We start from the raw sequence: 18,199 nt of genomic DNA, 5'->3' as shown, positions 1-18,199 counted from the left end.
TCTTTGTTGTTCCTTTTAACAAGAAGCTTTCTGTGTCTTTACAGAGACTTGTTCTGGTGATTTCCCTGCCTCTGTGCCTGTGTGAGATTAAAGGTATTTGTGTTGATAAACACAGAAACAATAGAAAAATTTAAAAATTTAAACAACTATTTGCATGGATTTGTACACATCGTTAGCAGGTTGACTCCGTGTATAGTTATTTTTTACCTGTGTTAAAGAATAAAAATGCCTGCTTCAGCTGACTTGGATAGAATGAAGTTCCCTCGGATCTGATCTGACACTCACTTTGTAGGGGGTTGTCAGGTTCTTAATCTTCAGTGGCCACGTTCTATTGTTTTTGGTTTGTTTGACGGCAGCTCATTAGGTACTAACATTTGGTTTATGTTTTATAACATTTTCCATTATCTTCTAATTCAATTCCTTTCCAAATTCTATCTTAGAGGCTTTTAACTTCTCAATGTGTTTATTTCCAACTTTCATATGGATACTTTCAGGCATGTGCATAAATAAATGTAGCATTGATTTATGTATTTCTGGTTTTTTTTCCATCTTTATTAAATTGGGTATTTCTTATTTACATTTCAATTGTTATTCCCTTTCCCAGTTTCCATGCCAACATCCCCCTAACCCCTCCCCCTCGCATTCTATATAGGTGTTCTCCTGCCAGTCCTCCCCCCATTATCGCCCTCCCCCCAAGAATCTCGTTCACTGGGGGTCCAGCCTCAGAAGGACCAAGGGCTTCCCCTTCCACTGGTGCCCTTACTAGGCCATTCTTTGCTACCTATGCAGTTGGAACCTAGGGTTAGTCCACGTATATAGTCTTTGGGTAGTAGCTTAGTCCCTGGAAGCTCTGCTTGGTTGGCATTGTTGTTCATTCTCGAGCCCTTCAAGCTCTTCCAGTCCTTTCTCTGATTCCCTCAACAGGGGTCCCATTCTCAGTTCAGTGGTTTGCTGCTGGCATTCGCCTATGTATTTGCTGTATTCTGGCTGTGTCTCTCAGGAGAGATCTACATCTGGTTCCTGTCAGCCTGCACTTCTTTGCTTCATCCATCTTATCTAATTGCCTGGTTGTATATGAATGGGCCACATGTGGGGCAGGCTCTGAATGGGCATTCCTTCAGTCTCTGTTCTAAACTTTGCCTCCCTATTCCCTGCTAAGGGTATTCTTGTTCCCCTTTTAAAGAAGGAGTGAAGCATTCGCATTTTGGTCATCCTTCTTGAATTTCATGTGTTCTCTGCATTTAGGGTAATTCGAGCATATGGGCTAATATCTACTCATCAATGAGTGCATACCATGTGTGTTTTCTGTGATTGGGTTACCTCACTCAGGATGATATTTTCCAGTTCCATCCATTTGCCTATGAATTTCATAAAGTCATTGTTTTTGATAGCTGAGTAGTATTCCATTGTGTAGATGTACTACATTTTCTGTATCCATTCCTCTGTTGAAGCGCATCTAGGTTCTTTCCAGCTTCTGGCTATTATAAATAAGGCTGCGATGAACATCGTGGAACACGTGTCTTTTTTATATGTTGGGGCATCTTTTGGGTATATGCCCAAGAGAGGTATAGCTGGATCCTCAGGCAGTTCAATATCCAATTTTCTGAGGAACCTCCAGACTGATTTCCAGAATGGTTGTACCAGTCTGCAATCCCACCAACAATGGAGGAGTGTTCCTCTTTCTCCACATCCTCGCCAGCATCTGCTGTCGCCAGAGTTTTTGATCTTAGCTATTGTGACTGGTCTGAGGTGGAATATAAGGGTTGTTTTGATTTGCATTTCCCTTATGACTAAAGATGTTGAACATTTCCTTAGGTGTTTCTTGGCCATTTGTCATTCCTCAGCTTTGAATTCTTTGTTTAGCTCTGGACCCCATTTTTAATAGGGTTATTTGTCTCCCTGCAGTTTTTAATTTCATACTTTCTTGTGCCACAGCTCATTTTGTTTTTAATTTTCTTCCATGAGAGAGAATGGCTGTAGCAATGCTTTGCAGACTCATTCAAGTTTCTGTGTGCATACCTAGTTCAGACATTTCTTGCTTATGTATGTAGTATTCCACTTTAGGTGTCGGCTAATCTTTCCTCATCAAGTTTACAAGAATGATTACCAAATTAGCCTCCAGTCTTTGCAAGGAATATTGTTTCTCTGTACTTTTGCAAAGGTTTTTCCTAAACTATAAATATCTATTGTAGAATCTGTAAATTCTGGGGAATATGCATATCATTTGGGATTAAAATTATGCACTACACTATTTAAATACTGATATAAAACCTAAGAGGGGTGCTTGTGAGTTTTGTTTTTATTTGTTTGGTTGTTTTTTAAACAGAGAAGAAAACAATTGCTCAACTCTTTATCGGGAACAGGTTTTAATTCCAAAATTTCATAATGTGCTGAACAGTAAATCTTTTAAGAATGATCTCAGTGGCTCCTGGTAAAGGATACTTGCTGCTCTTACTGAGGACATGATTTTATTCTTAAGGACATGCCAAACAGTCATCTCCAGCCACAAAGGATATCCAACCAACTCTTCTGCATTATGGTTTGTGTTTTCTATCCCAGCATCTTCTGTACATTGGGTTCAATACTGTTTTCTTCAAAAGCAAGTTTTCTGTGAATTTCACCAATTTACAACCTATTCATTCTTCCTTCCAATTATCCAATATGTACCTTTTATATATGAACAACATGCTAGCATCTAAGAAAATAATCTGAAGAAATGGAAAATGCACCTTTGAAAATAATTGGCATTAGAGTTAATGAAAGGAAGCAAAACATCATTCAAAATATGAGGAATGAATTTTACATGGGTTTAATATTTTGTCACAGGAATTAGGATTGTTTACAGTAGCTTATGCAACATTATACATGTCTTATTGAATTAGTGATTTGATTAATAATATAATCATAAAAAATGCACAAAGAAACTGCCATGTTTCTTTTCTTATCAACTTGAACTTCAATGTATCTGTATTTATCTATCAATTACTGAATAACAAGTAATAGACTGTGAAATATTCTAATATATTAGGTGGGCTATAGCAAATATTTTTAGAGTATAGAAATGCACAGAAATTATTTGCTTATTTAAAAGGTTAAAATATTTTCATATACGTTTTAAATTCCCTCAGCTTATTTTTGAGTTATGTGCTTCATATGACTTTATGAAAAAACATTTTCAAAAAATAACTTTATTAGAACAATTTCACTACTTACATTTTAATTTAAATCGTACATTCTTACATTAAATCAAATTGTCAAAAAATTGATTAAAGGACAACTGTACTTCTGTGACCCACTAAAAGCACAGTATTTTTAAAAACTCTCTTGCGATTTCCCTGTAAATGATGATCCAGTAGTAAAATGGGGAATAAAATTAGAAGAGCAAAGGAACACCTGGGGAGCCCTGGTGTGGTACATTCTGACAGAATTTTACATATAAAAATGATAGAAATATACCATCATGAAAATATACTTCAATGGAAACTTCGAAGCCAACTGCAGCTCAGAGAAACCAGAGGGGAAGTGAGCACCAAAGAATTCTCACCTCCTCAGGACACCCCAGGGAGAGTCCAGTTGTGGGGAAATCCATGCTAGACATCCCTGCAGCTTCCTCACCTAGTTTATAGGAAGAGACAGCTGGATGTAAATGCCAGTCACTCTATACATCCCATTCCTCCCTCCCTACTGGTGCACATCCCTTCCCAGACAGTCAAAATTAATAAGGACAACTCACATTTTAGAAAGAGTTGAAAAGAACACACAAAGTAGAGACTACTGGGTCACATTTTGTAGGTTAAATATCAATTTTTTAATGACTATTTTATTTTCGTAGTGTGAGTGTATGTGTGTGTGTGTATGTGTGTGTGTGTATGTGTGTGTGTATGTGTGTGTGTGTCTGTGTGTGGTGTGTGTGGTGTGTGTGTGTGTCTGTGTGTCTGTGTGTGGTGTGTGTGTGTATGTGTGTGTGTGTATGTGTGTGTGTGTCTGTGTGTGTGTTTATGTGTGTGTGTGTCTGTGTGTGTGGTGTGTGTGTGTCTGTGTGTCTGTGTGTGTGGTGTGTATGTGTGTGTGTGTTTATGTGTGTGTGTGTCTGTGTGTGTGGTGTGTGTGTGTCTGTGTGTCTGTGTGTGTGGTGTGTATGTGTGTGTGTGTGTGTTTATGTGTGTGTGTGTCTGTGTGTGTGGTGTGTGTGTGTCTGTGTGTCTGTGTGTGGTGTGTATGTGTGTGTGTGTTTATGTGTGTGTGTGTGTCTGTGTGTGTGGTGTGTGTGTCTGTGTGTCTGTGTGTGTGGTGTGTATGTGTGTGTGTATGTGTGTGTGTGTGTCTGTGTGTGGTGTGTGTGTCTGTCTGTGTGTCTGTGTGTGTGGTGTGTATGTGTGTGTGTGTGTGTGTGTGTGTCTGTGTTTATGTGTGTGTGTGTGTCTGTGTGTGTGGTGTGTGTCTGTCTGTGTGTCTGTGTGTGTGGTGTGTGTGTGTGTGTCTGTGTGTGTGTATGTGTGTGTGTATGTGTGTGTGTATGTGTGTGTGTATGTGTGTTTGTGTGTGTGTGTCTGTGTGGGGTGTGTGTGTGTGTGTGTGTGTGTGTGTGTGTCTTCTTGCTCTCTAGAACTGTCATGATGTCCTGCTCACTAGACGTTCTGTGATCTTCACTCACCTGGGAATCCCGTAGAAATACTTCTGCTCGTCAACTTCTAAATCTTCCCTCTTAGCTATTATTAATATACAAATACAAATGCAATAAAATACAAATTCCTTCATTCAAATTAAGTAGAGGAGTGTCAGTCACTGGCCTGAAGTCTCATCTTAAAAATAGATTGTTGCCTGTGGTGCTTTGGGAAGACAGATTTCACAAAATAATGGTCATTGATTGACAGCTTTGTTATCTCCTCCATTATTGATTAGCTAGAGATGAATTTTATCTTTATCTCCGGGTGGGACCTTATCCTTAGTTGTATCCAATGGTTCCTTATGTTCCTTAGTACTTGCCCATTAGAAGCAAATAATTACTGAATTAAATATTATTCAATCAATCCATTACTTATAAAAAGTGCTTCTAAGGTATATTACTTTAAGATTCTAAAACTTTTTAAATATTTTCTTTGTAATGTGATTTATATGTCATTTAGTTTATATTTTAATTCAAAATTATTGTATGGGTTCCTAAGCTAATGAGCTTTCAATGGACATATTGTATATTAGATATACACAGGGTTTCTAAAGAATACATGGTACCTGATCTAAAACTCGTAAATGTCTGTTGATTTGTGATTTCACAAGTGACTTAAAGATTTAAGGTACTTAAGAGATTCAATCTAATTTTCCTTACACCTCATTCTTTTTTTTTTGTGGGTGCAGCAAACTTTATTGACTGTATTCAAGAGAGAAGGGAGGGCTCCCCAGACCCCTCCTGTTATTATGGGGGTCTGGGATGGAAATTTTGAGGGAGATGTTCAGTGTTGCGTGCCGAGTTGGGATGGGGACTCCTCAGCAACTGAGGGCCTCTCTCTTGCTCTCTCAGTGTCCTTCCTGGGGTAGGTGGTCCAGGGTTTCTTACTCTTGGAGGCCATGTAGGCCATGAGGTTCACCACCCTGTTGCTGTAGCCGTATTCATTGTCATACCAGGAAATGAGCTTTACAAAGTTGTCATTGAGAGCAATGCCAGCCCCAGCATCAAAGGTGGAAGAGTGGGAATAAATGTTGAAGTCACAGGAGACAACCTGGTCCTCAGTGTAGCCCAGGATGCCCTTTAGTGGGCCCTCAGATGCCTGCTTCACCGCCTTCTTGATGTCATCGTACTTGCCTGTTTCTCCAGGCATCATGTCAGATCCACAATGGGTACATTGGGGGTAGGAACATGGAAGGCTGTGCCAGTGAGTTTCCCGTTCAGCTTGGGATGACCTTGCCCACCTTATACCTCATTCTTACCAGGTAAAACATGTCTCCATGTCACTATGGATGCAAATTTGTAAGCTTGCATGTTTAAATATATCTGTATTGCTACCAGATTTACCAACCTAAGATATATACTGCTATTTAAAAATTATCACGTGCTTAAAAAAAGTGTCTTAAAATTAAAACAAAATAGTACATCATAACGACTCTGTGCCTACTCTTGAAAAAAATATTCTCCACATAAGATAATCTGGCTTAAGCCAAATAACGAACTTTCTCTAGATATCCAGAGAAAAAGATGCATTACTTCTAGTGCTTTCTGATGGAAAAAAACAAAAAATAAAACAACAGCAAAAAATATTGCTTACTGTGTTATTTGAAGTTAAAAAAAAATCCCTAAAGCAAGACTGAAACTTGTACAAAGACTTTGCATGCGGTTCTGGAGGAAGTTAGACTGACAATACTGAAAAGTAACCCCGAAAAAATCTACTCTAAAGGATAAAAGCAGAAACCCCCTCATTTATTAAGAAATAAAATAAATAGCACAAAAGTCACATTTGTGCTTCAACTGTTTATTTAAAAATGCATATATTTTTTGCTGAGTAATTTTCATTTCATTATTATTATATTAGCTAATCTTAAATGTGGTTTATGATTTTTAATAGGAATTTGATTAGTGGGAATTAGCTTCTGGATGTATTGTACTTGTAAAAGTTTTGTGAAAGGAAGCATTGAGCAAAAGACCTATTTAAGTAAAATCTGTATAAACCTAAAGTTTCACTATTGCAGGCTGAAAGTCTTCCCCTGTGCAGCTTTAAGTCAAATTTCAAACCTAATGAGATGGTATTAGAGAGGAGGCCTTCATATGCGGATTTGGTTGTGAGAGACATAAACGAAATGAGGGCTTTTCTTAAGGAGCCCATAGGAAACTGTACATGCATTGGCCTTGCATAAACAATGGGTCTTAGTGGCTGCAAACCAGGAAGCAAGATCTCAATAAGCACCAAGGGTGCTAGAACCCGAGATTGGACTTCAGACGTTGAAAAAAACTGATTCCATTTGGTTCATAGACGACTGCTGTAAGAGTACAAGGGGACTATGACCCTCACCGACCTAAACTCCAGTACTGTGTCCGTAAACAAGACCTTCTACCTGGGTCCCACGTGTGTCTTCTCTGGCCATGGACTCTGTGACCTATAAACCTACCAGAGAGCTGCACCAATAAACCCGGGCTTCTTTGCTAGCACCAATTTGGCCCAATTTGGTCACTTTCTGTGCCCCCAAGACCCTCTTAGTGCTCAAGGTGAGATGTGCTTCTTAATCTCTCACCTCCATCTAGTAAAGTAAAATTTTAAGATTTAGGCTAGAGAAGGCCAAATCCAAAGATATTTGGTAGATCAAACCTTATAAGCACGGATTTAGAATATCTGTCTTTTAGCCAAAGTAGCAGGTATAAGAGTTCAGTAAGATAACGATTAACGTCTACAATTTTATGGCTTAAACAAACCCTTTCCAGGGCTTTATAAGAAACAAATTTATTTCCCTTACATGTTTTTTTCATTTTACTTTTGTTTTTCATATTTGTTTCCCCAGTATGAAACAGATTCTGACGTCCCAGCCCCAAGAAACATATAGATTTTAAAGTAGGATATGACAGAGAACAAGGGAGGGACTGTACCTTCTCTCTGAGATCTTGGATTGCCCTGAAGATTCTCAAATGTTTCTCATGCTGAGACCGTTTAGTGTAATTCCTCATGTTGCAGTGACCCCCAGGCCTAAAACGATTTTTGTTGCTACTGCATAACTGTAATTTTACTACTGTGATGAAATTTGATGTAAATATTTTTGGAGTTAGAGGTTGGGAATTCCTGCTCTAAGTGTTGAGAATATTTGAAGGTGACAGCATCTGCACATTGAGATCTGAGTTCTGGCACAAGGGTTGTCTCGGTAGAGACTCGGCCATACTCTGTAGTTTCCGCACACCAATGCTAGTAACTGTTGTCATCTGCTATTCCAGAGAACATCTCCCAGTGGAGAAAATATGCTGCCTTTCTCATGAGAATTGGTAATTACATAAACTGCCCAAAGGCCCCTATTTAATAGAATGTTCATCTCTGAAATTTTGACTGAAATGTAATTCCCTTTGTTATTTTTAAAATTCTTACAAACAGAGTTTGTAAGAACAGGACAAAAATGCACTGGGAAAATATACTGTATTTGAAAAATACTTCTCCAAATTACTCCATTGGTCCTTTAATACAGCCATCTTGTCTTTATAAGCTTTCCTATAACATCACTCTATGGCTTCCTTAAAGGAGGTGAGAGATTAAAAATACCTTCAATAACTATCCACTCACTGACCAAGTACAGTGTCCCCCTAAAACAGTATTTTTGTTTATATTATCTTTGTAATATAATATAAATCATGTTTATATCATATAAAATATATCTGATATATAGTATATATGTGTGGGAACTGAGTCTCAGCACTCACTTTCAAGTTATCTTTTATTTATGAATGTCTTACAAAGAGGATAAGAGATGAAAGATGTCTCTGACCACAAACTGGAAAGTGAAATCCCTCAGTTAAATCTAAACAAACAAAAAGAACCTTTTAACTATGACATAGAACATTAACACCTTCAGTATAATTCTAGGTCATTCCAGTGTTCTATTGCCCATAATTTGGAAGACATGCCATGTCTGCTTGGCATTCGGGAGCTTTCTAGATGTGTCACCTGGTAACCATGCAAACTTTTCAGCAGCAGGAGATATTCCTGATTTTGCTTTCACTTGGCCTTCAAAAAAGCACACATCAGTTTTGTGTATGAAATTGTCAAGGAACACATTAGACACAGATTGTAAAAATTAAAATAGCACAAATTGGAAACAATATTTTTGGTTTAATCAATGAAACTAAAAGAACTAACTAATGCCAGGTTTTATAAATTAAAGAGATTACGCATTCTCTTATGATATACAATTCCTTCATACTAATGTCTGCTTCTATAGGGCTTCATGAGACAGGACTTAAAGCACTATGGAAAATGCTACCTTAGGAATAAATACTGGGTTTTCTGTTTAAAATGATGAATATTTGTAAAAATATTTCTAAATGTCTAAATAAGCATGCTCTGCAATTCCATCTCAAAATAATCACAGGGGACAGGAGAAGCATTTTTTATTACAATTCATATATGAAAAAGTGACTTTGCCAAGAGCACCAGTTACTAATAAATCTGAAACTGAAGTGACTTCTAACTTCTGGTACATGTATTTTACATCAATTTATATATTTGTTAATGGTAAACTTAATATTTCAGCTGGGTAGTAGTAATATATGCCCTTAATTTCACCACTAGGAAGGAGAAGATGAACCTTCGAATTTAAGGGCAGCCTAGTCTACTGAGGAAGTTCTTAGGATAGCCCAAGCTACAGAGAAATCCCGTCCCCCGAAAAACATCATCACCACAACAAAATAAAACAGAACACGAATACATAAACAAAAATTTAAAAAACATATTTCAAGGAAGGATTTTCTAGTGATGACATGTCGCAGGTGTGTGTGTGTGTGTGTGTGTGTGTGAGAGAGAGAGAGAGAGAGAGAGAGAGAGAGAGAGAGAGAGAGAGAGAGAGAGAGACAGACAGAGAGAGAGAGTTTAAAATCTGAAAAAATAGAATGTAAGGAAATTAAAAGGATAAATCATAAAGTTGTCCCCGCCAGCGGGGACCGAGTTATTCAGGGTCCCGAAGAGGCTGTCTACCTGTGGGCCAAAATGGGGGTGAAGAGAAGGAGACCAAGCAAAAGTTCTGTTGTCAAGGTCTCGTTTATTGGGATGAACGTTACGGCTTTTAAGGCTTTCAGGTAGGGGGAGTGACCTTTGTGAAATATGAAGGAGGGGGAGATGAGGGTATAGGCAGTGATAGCTGGAGGCAAAGAGGTCAGTAGAGGATGAGGTCAGGTGGTGGAGACACCGGGTGTTGACTGAGGAGATAACTGGTATCTGCTAAGAGAGCTGAGCCATCCGTTGAATGTTATCTTCCGGTGCCGTAAATTCATGGGAGAGGCTTTGTCCAACAATCTTAAGACTTATGGCAGTCATCTTAGGGGTGAGTCTCTGTGGCCAAACAGCCCAGAGTCACCTAGTCACTTTGAACCATGCAGTCAAAAAGCGGCTAGGCCCAAATCCAATATGGCTCCATGCATAAAGTGTCGCAGTAAATGATAAAAATGAGTGACCTTTTATCCTGTGCTAGTGTTGGCACCCATGGGGCCACATGGCACTTTTATCACAGAGGCTCCACACTACCCCTAAAGGAGGTCCATGGGCCCTTCCAGCATGGCACCCGGCGGCTCTCTACTAGCTGCAAACGCTCTGGTTCCAGCTACCAGGTAAAATCAGGGCTCTAGAAATCCAGAATGGGGCTGGCCTATTGTGGCTCCCTGCCTCGGACTCTGCTGACACTCGCAACAACTGTCCCCTGGTAGTTAAACTCCCAACTACCCGGTGAAATGATGACTTACTAAGCTGTACTTTTATCAATCAGATTTATATGTTAAATTCTCAATCTACAATCCATCCACACAATTAACTCACACCAATTGATAAGGATATAAACAACCCACCTAGATAAGATAAATTTACCTGTAGAAATCACCCCTTAAGAAATATACATAACTACCTAGGGCCAATCAAGACCACCCAGATCTGGGTCAGCCTTCTCCATCTCCACTCTGCCTTTTTTTTACTGTCCAATCATGGCCGTGACCTAACTTGTGCCAACCCTCACCTGCATATAGACAACAATCTACAATAAAAGAGATTAGAAGAGACATTTCTCTCTTTTAGCAGCTGTAGGGCAACTCCAAACTCAGCTGTCTCTGCATGGGGTAGAAGCCATGCTTACAGGAACCATGAACCATGGGACCTAACTGTCAACCTCTAGAGCAGCACTGGAATAGACATGACCTCTCTCTTCAACCTGAACATGGCACATTGGTCCAGGCTAGATTCTCTGTCTAATTTGCATATTACCCTCTTCTGTTTTCTCCTTTCAGCAAAAGCTATCAGATCAACTGTTTGCAAACATTTTCTTCTTTTAGCTCATGCCTCTCCTGGCTACTGTGATGAATTAACTAGAAAGGAACAAGGCGTCCATGCCCTCGCCTCCTCGTGGAGAAATGAGATAGGAATATCACTTAAACAAGAATGGTTACAAAAACAAGATCCTAGACTGTCTCATAGAACAAGGAGAACTTGGGAGTTTGCCTACAGAAGCCAAGTATAGGCTAAAATGAAATATGTTAGCATTTAGGTATCTGAAAACAGATATGTTTAGAGGAAAAACTTAAATTGTTCTTGCCCTTCACTGACAAAAGGCATAGAAAAAAGAAAGTAAAAATGAAACAATTGTTACTTCAGGACAAAAATAGTGCCCATGTCTTCAACACATTTTGTTTTTAAAGACAGTCATATTGTTGAATAGGAGTTTTTGTTTGTTTGTTTGTTTTAAGTAACAGTTTAGATCAGAAAAAGAAGCTCACAAGGTTACAACCCTGCATAATGAACCACGTAGGTTGATGTCTATATGCAAGTGAAGGCAGACAAATTAGGTCAAGGCTGTGATTGGACAGTAAAACAATAAGGTGAAGACAAAGCTTTTGTAAGGCGGGAGAGAAGGAGAAGAGAGGAAGAATCAAGATAGAGACCGGGAAGGATAACCAAGACCTAGGTGGCCTTGAATTGCCAAGGTAGCTTGGATAGATTTCTGTAGGCAAATTTATCTTATCTAGGTGGGCAGTGTATAGCCTTATCAATTGGTTGTAAGTTTATTTTGTGGATATATTGTGGGAGAATTTAACATATAAATCTGATTGTTGGGTTATAGTTTGTTGAGTCAGGATTTCACCAGGTAGTTGGGAGTTTTTACTTTAACTACCAGGGGGCGGTTGCTGGGAGTGTGGGCAGAATCCATAGCATGGAGCTGTGATGGGCCAGCTGCTGCTGGACTTCTAGAGCCCTGATTTTACTGGGTGACTGGAACCAGAGAGTTTGAAGCCAGTAGAGAGACTCCGGGAGAGATACGAATCTGAGATAAATTAGTGCTAGTTCCAATGGCCCCCTGGAGCCTGAGTTGTTGATCACCAGGGTACAGGGGAGTCACAGGAACTGGCCCTGCCATTTTTTATTTTTACTGCAACAGAACCATAAGCAACTAAGGAAAACTTGAAATGGAAGAGGTGGATTGCCCAAGGAAGAACACACCAACTGCTTAAGCAGTGCCAAATGATCACTACTGAAAAAGTGAATACAGGTGACCTTGTACACACTGAACCAGTGATGTTTAGGTATAAATAATGTGTGTGCATATGCATATATGAGTGCAGTAGCAGTTAAAAATAGAGGCCAGGGATGGGAAGGAGAGCAGCATGTGGGTAATATGGAGGGTTGAGAAGAAGAGAAGAAAGAATAACAGAAGAGAGAAAAGGGAAGAAGGGAAAAAAGGGAGCATAATTAAATTGTATGATTTTAAGTAAGTAAATAAGAATAATGAGAGTGAGTGCTTTCAAAGATAGATCAGCTCAAAGCTCAAAGAAAACAAAGTCATCCACACCGACTCTACAAAGTTGTCTCATGGAATTCCATGATTATCCTTAGAAGTGATGGAGAACCCTATGGCAGCAATGCATCCTGATGGCAGTGACTTTTGTACCTTCCCCTCTCATCAATATCAAGTGCAAGGTCATTTCCTCACAGGCAATCTGCCTTCTGGTTCAGTATCAGCTTCAGTGAGCTTCCCCTGTCCACATTTATGTGTACAGCACCTCCTGTATCATTCCGTTGGCAGTTACTTATTGAATCTTTTTTTTTTTATTTCCACTTGAAAGGGGATCTCACTCTGTAGCCTAGGCTAGCCTCAAGCTCCTCATCTTCCTAATTCTCCCTCACAGGTGCTTAGATAACAGGTATGTCCAGTGCACTTCACTCATTTAAATTCTTATACTTAAATTTCTTGTGTCGATCTCTTTCTTTCCCCAGGAGACTGTAGCGTAAGATCATAAATAATTCCTCCTATGAAATTTTATTTCTTATAAACTAACTTTTTTCAGTCAATAAACATTTGTTTCTCCTTATTTTTATAAGAAAAAAAAAACCAGACAGTGAGTAGAACATTGACAACGTAGTAAATTATGTCCCGAGAGCTCTGAAACAGCATACATCAATATTCACAGCAGGGGTCTAGAAAATCTTTTATTTTTAGATAATTTTTAATTGTTAACTGGAGGAAAAACAATAGCTGTAACTTCAGAAATGTTTCTAATTTGATGTGTTAAGCAGAAGATCAAGGCACTCTTAATTATATGCAATTTTACCTAAGTACTCGAGCAGTTTGTTAGATACCAAGTTTTATTTTAAGTTGTAAGCAATTGTACATTTTTTTTCTATAAGCTCTAAGTTTGACTCTACTTCCCCCACATAGTTTGAGCTAAGAAAATATATTATTATGTTAAGTTCTTTTCCTGGTCCCTCTCTATACTAGTGTTCACAGTGTTTACAAATTTAATGGCAAATTTTTATTTTTAAGTTAATTGCCCATTAACTCAAATTTGTGCTATCTATACTCCTAGGAGTAGGTCCATCCATAGGAACATGGTTGATTACTAGAAGACACACCCTTAAAGAAAATTGCATCTTTGATTCCTATATCCTGTTAAATGTCCATTGTTTCTCAGAAATGGAGGTTCATGAGCTCTGCCTAGTTCAGGAAATCTTTAAGGAACAACACTTCAACTTGAGTTAAACCTCACTTATGTACCTAAGGAGAAGCATGAGTAGGTAATATGTTACCATAAAACTGTGGCACCAAAGCACTTATGCTGTTGGTGATGAAATAAGCAGCTTGCCCTCCAAGTTAAAGCCACAGACAGTTGGGCTGTGGCTCAATTTGAGAGACGAGATGACAGGTATCAGAGATTTTTGTATATGAGTATCTCGTCAGAGATAGACTGGTTATCTACTTTTCCTTTCTTGTACCATTTCCAGCTTCCCTGAAATAGTCATTGAAAGGAAATGTAAACATGTTTTACTTGAAGAACACTGATGTTAATCTATGTTCTAGAAGTAACATAAATGAGAAAATGAAGAGCAAGATGTAGCAATGTGAAACCAGCATGATAAACACAGAGAGGTGGTGTTTTGGTTTGTTTCTTGTTATAACAATTGACCTAAGACACATCTGGTTTTTCTTGCTACACAAAATACTAGTTGCCTTTTTCTGAATGTACGATTGAGAACAGCATGGGTTTATAGTGTTCTTCCTGCTTTCAGTGTCTGTATGACCTATGAGGAACTCCCTCTATACGCCTACACTATCATCCCATCTCCACCAAGAGAAGTTTCAGATGCACTCCTTTTACACTTCAAAGCCCAGGTGAATTACTGCATGGAGCCATATTGGATTTGGGCCTAGCCGCTTTTTGACTGCATGGTTCAAAGTGACTCTGGGCTGTTTGGCCACAGAGACTCACCCCTAAGATGACTGCCATAAGTCTTAAGATTGTTAGACAAAGCCTCCCCCATGAATTTACAGCACAGGAAGATAACATTCAAGGGATGCCTCAGCTCCCTTAGCAGATACCAGTTATCTCCTCAGTCTACACCCAGTGTCTCCACAACCTGACCTCATCGCCTGACTTCTTTGCCTCCAGCTATCACTGCCTATACCCTCATCTCCCCCTCCTTCATATTTCACAAAGGTCACTCCCCCTACCTGAAAGCCTTAAAAGCTGTAACGTTCATCCCAATAAACGAGACCTTGACAACAGAACTTTTGCTTGGTCTCCTTCTTCACTTCACCCCCATTTTGGCCCACAGGTAGAAAGCCTCTTCGGGACCATGAATAACTGGGTCCCCGCTGGCGGGGACAAGTGGCGCCCGAACACAGGGACCCCGAAGTACGGCCAACTACCGGACGACAGAGACAGGAGATCCGCGGAGAGATTGAGGACTCTCAGGCTGCATCGCTCGTGCATCACTGGAGAGGGAGGTAAGACCGGTCGAATAAGTGTCGTCCCATCGCCATGGGGAAGGTATTGTCTAAGGAGGCTTGATTCATAGGAGAGATCAAGCGCTCATTCAGGGAGAGAGGAAAGAGTTAAGAAAAAGGATTTAATCAATTTTTTTTTGTTTTGTTGATGAAAAGTGTCCTTGGGGTAAGATGGGCTAGAAAAGGCCTTGATGATTTGGGCTAGCGTAAGTAAAACTTGTAATAAAAAAGGGACAAGATAATGGTAAAGTGTTTTTGTGTATGCGTTCTTTTAGAGTTATGTTTTAGTCTTTGGACCCTGACTAGAGATAGTTTACACCCTAGACTTGAGAGAGAATGAATGGGCTTGGGAAAAACAGTCCTGCCGGACTCTCCGCAGATGCTTTGGAGAAAGAGAAAAACTTTTTAGAGCTCTCCTAGGAACAGAGGGAAGGCAGGAGACGTCCTGCCTCTCTGCTGGCTCCTATTGGAGAAATGCTTATTTCTGGTTCTGGGTTCCATAGCTTGAATGTTTTGTGTTTCATGTTTAAAAGAAAAGGTTAAAATTTTAAATGCTGGTTGATTCACCCATTGATGTAGTTTTAACTCCTTTCAAGAAAGGAACAAATAAATAAAAAGTTTCAGTTGGCTTTTGGAGCCTACATCTGTAGCTAGAAGCCTAAGTCCGCTGGGCAAGCTCCCCAGGGGGCTGGCTAAATGTTTACACTATGTTTTTATGCAGTTTGTTTTCATCCTGGCGGTTGTGATTTTACATTTTGTGAGCTCGCTTATAATTTTAGAGAGCCCATAAAGTGATATCATTAAAATTTTTACAAAAGAATGGCTAATAGCCTTATGTAATTTTGTCGCTTCTTCAATGTAAGAAGTTAGAACTTTAAATCTTTCAGTGTATATAGAAATTTTTACTACAAACTTTTGCTCTCAAAATGAGCTTTAATATTTGGGGAGTAGCCATTGCTCCAGAAAAGATTCAATATTCATTTTTAACATTTAAAACTAATTTTAAGCTTCTAAGGATATGTTAATTGCCAAAGTACCTCACTTTACCAGAAGACTTAACTTTGTTATCCTCATTGGAGATAAAGCTTTTGTCGTATTAGTACAGAATTGTAGGCTAGAGTCATGGAAGTATTTTAAAAAGAAACCTGGTAAAACATATCTTATTCCAAACAACAGTTAATTGGTTATTACAAAATACTGATATTTGGCCTATTACATATATAAATTTCAGGCAAAATTGATAATTTTACTCTTTGCATGCTTTTGTACTTCCTATAAATTTGTGCATGCAACCCATAGAAAATGAGCTTACTGTATTTATAGGTGGTTCATCTAATGAAAAGGCTACATGTATGATTGGATCACTTGTTTATTCTCTTCAGTTTCCCCTGCTTCAGCACAGATTATTAAATTACGTGCTGTAGCCACTGTTTTTAAAATTTTAAAAAAAAAATCATCACGCTTTCAATTCATATACTGATAGCCAATGTGTGGCTTATGGTTTACAGTTGATTAAAAAGTTTCCCTTTTTAGATACTACTAGCCCTCAAATTATACAATTACTTAATGCTTTATTAGAGGCAGGTTTTCTACTTAAAATCAGTGAGTGATGATTTCAGTGTGAATGTCTGACAACTCACTGTCCTTTCCGTGCTCTGGCTCAGACAACTAAACAAAACCATAGACCCAGCTCTTTGAAAATGATAATGGAGTTGATAACACTCCCTCACAAAAAGAGGAAGACTCCATTTGCTTACTTTCAACGCCCATCCTCACCTTGCCGGCTCAGGGATTTCTAGTGCGACTGAATCTGGACAATATTTATAGGATTTGGCATCTCTAATTAATGCTTATGTTTAGGTAAATAAAGCTGGTGAGGGGCTGGAGAGATGGCTTAGTGGTTAAGAACACTAAATACTGTTCCTTTATAGGCCATTTAAGAACTCAAACTGGATTGCCTGGACCCCTTAGCAAGGGAGGACAATGATACCAGGCATGTTATAGGCCTTATATAGAAACAGTTAGTCAAAAAATCTCATTCTTTATATATCCAAAACAATAATGCTGGAGACAATAATTTGGTATAAAAGTCAATTTATAAATACAAGTGCTCAGTGTCCTCAATTTAATCCTTAAGGACTTATCTTAATAAATAATATTTTAACAATATTTTAATAAATAAAAAAGGGGAGTTATCCCTGTATGCTAAAATATGCTCCTTTTATTTCAATTTTAAAATTTGGATGCCAAGGAACACTCTGAGTTTATGCTACAACTAGGCATACTTCTGCCAAGGTGAAATAGAAAGATCCACATATTGGCATGATCCTGTTCAGATATTTTATATGGGGAAGAGGGAATTTTTGTGTTTTTTCTACAGGATGCTACAAGAGTATGCCAGCTGCCAGAGGTGGTTGCTGAGACTTGCTGATCCTGGTAGCATGAAGATTCAGCTCTCCTGGTTCGGCTCCCTGGAGTCATTCCTCTGTCCTTGGAGGAATATGGAGGATTCCCACTCATCTTTTGTCATCACAGAAATTCTGGCGTTGCTGCAGTCATTGTGTCCCGTCCCACCGCGGCCTGCACTCCGACTCTCTGTGCACTGCTGTTTGCTGGAAGCTGCTGTGGACTGGGGAACTCTGCCTTGGTTCTGCAGATTTCAGACATGGTTCCCTTGCCTGCTGGTTGTTCCAGAGAAGGATGGCCGATCCTGAACTGTCCTGGGAAAGACCTTGGCACTTTCGCTGCTATTGTAGCAGCCATTACTGCTGCAGCCATTGTGTCTGCAGTGTCTGGAGTTACCTGCCCCCCAATCTATTGTTAGGCAAGCACAGTGGGTGAACTTTCTGGAGTAGTTGCTAACAATTGGGAATTCTAAATTTTATTACAGGAGAGGCTTGACTAGGTCCTTGGTGGTATGGCCATAGCAGCTGAGGAGAACCAGATGAGGTGCCCATTACTTATTGGGAGAGGCTCAATTTCCACAATTTCTTATATTAATGCCATCTGGCCCCTGCTCCTTCGCCCCTGGGCTCAAGTAAGAGGAATGAGAAGATGATCCAATGTAGCTTTCCTCAGTGATGGGCAACTTCCTCTGGCCCTTGACCAATCTAGACATGGAGCCTTGAGGGCGACAAGGTGATCCTATGACAGATAAGGCTGGGGTTTGAGAGGTCGATCCTAAGACAGAGGTGGCTACACCCCGTTTAAACATGCGGGCCGGTCAAATGCTCCTCTGCCCAGTTTCTCCCCCAATAAA

The sequence above is a fragment of the Rattus norvegicus genome, chromosome 6 (assembly GCF_021556685.1).
Source record: "Rattus norvegicus strain SHRSP/BbbUtx chromosome 6, alternate assembly SHRSP_T2T, whole genome shotgun sequence".
Classification (NCBI taxonomy): Eukaryota; Metazoa; Chordata; class Mammalia; order Rodentia; family Muridae; genus Rattus; species Rattus norvegicus.
Note: the sequence above shows the minus strand (reverse complement) of the source record.